Below are 1,238 nucleotides of genomic sequence, written 5' to 3' on the forward strand. Positions count from 1 at the left end.
TTCTTGTAGGCTTCCTGATGGGAGGGTCTGGTGCCTGTTCACTGGTAGGTGGAGCTGATTCTTATCCCTCTGGTGGGTGGGGCTCTGTCTCTGGGTGAGTTTAGAGGTGCTTGTGTACCTGGGGGTCTTTAAGCAGCCTGTTTACTGATGGGTGGGGCTGTGATCCAATAATAAACCTGGATTATTACTTGGCTTGGGGTTCCTCAGCACTGATGGGTGGGACCAGATTTTCCCAAAATGGCCATCTCTAAAAGAACACACAATGATGATTATTTCAGAGAATTTTAGCCTCCAATGTCCTTCCCCGACAACGAGCCACAGTCACCCCCTGTCTTCCCAGGAGATCCTTCAAGAACTGCAGCTGGGTCCAACCCAGATTCCTACAAAGCCTCTGCTTTGCCCTGGGACCCAGTACACATGAAAGCCTGTGTGTGCCTTTCAAGAATGGGGTCTCCATTTCCCCCAGTCCTATGGAGCTCCTGCACACAAGCCCCACTGGCCTTCAATGCCAGATGCTCTGGGGGCTCTTTCTCCCAGTGCCAGATCCCCAAGCATGGGGACTTGATGTGGAGCTCAGAACTCTCACTCCTGTAGGTGAGTCTCTGTGATATGGTTACTTTCCAGTCTGTGGGCAGCCCACCCAATGGGTATGGAGTTGCTTATACCATGTAATCGCCCCTCCTACCTCTTGATGTGGCCTCCTCTTTGTCTTCTGGAGTAGGATATCTTTTTTCACACTTTGCAATTAATTTGTTTGAAGGTTGTTTGGCAGTTAGCTGTAATTTTGTTGTTTTTATGAGAGAAGATGAGCTCCAGTCCTTCTCCTCCACCATCTTAATTGCATCACCTGATACCACAGTAGACACTTGTGTGTAGATCCTACATAGATCACTGCTGAAATAAGCACCCAGCAGTAGTCGTGGCCGAGTGGTTAAGGCGATGGACTAGAAATCCATTGGGGTCTCCCCGCGCAGGTTCGAATCCTGCCGACTACGGGAAGGCAAATCTTTGCTATGAATACAGTTTTCCTTTTGCAGGCTTCTCCACAGACTATTTGGATTATTTATGAATGTTTACGATACCAGGGGGATCCTCAATGTGGCCGGAAGGGGAGTAGATGAGCGAGCTAGGGAATTGTGTGACTGTGGTTACAACCTGAGTCCAGGAGAGGGAGATGGAACAAAACACTCTAGACATTCTAGAACAAAGAAAAGCAAGGCATCATCAGGTTGGGCAGA

General features: G+C 48.9%; 1 non-coding gene across 1 annotated transcript; it reads left to right on the forward strand.

Moving 5' to 3' along the window:
* The first annotated feature begins 913 nt into the window (after window positions 1–913).
* TRNAS-AGA (transfer RNA serine (anticodon AGA)) lies at window positions 914–995 on the forward strand. The gene has a single exon. It is a non-coding gene; the product is annotated as a tRNA-Ser (tRNA).
* Window positions 996–1,238: the final 243 nt, after the last annotated feature.

This window comes from Sus scrofa, chromosome 3 (assembly GCF_054392235.1).
Source record: "Sus scrofa isolate SSC_HxYL_T2T_F1_AM1 chromosome 3, Sscrofa_HxYL_maternal_Yorkshire_Landrace_v2.0, whole genome shotgun sequence".
Lineage (NCBI taxonomy): Eukaryota > Metazoa > Chordata > Mammalia > Artiodactyla > Suidae > Sus > Sus scrofa.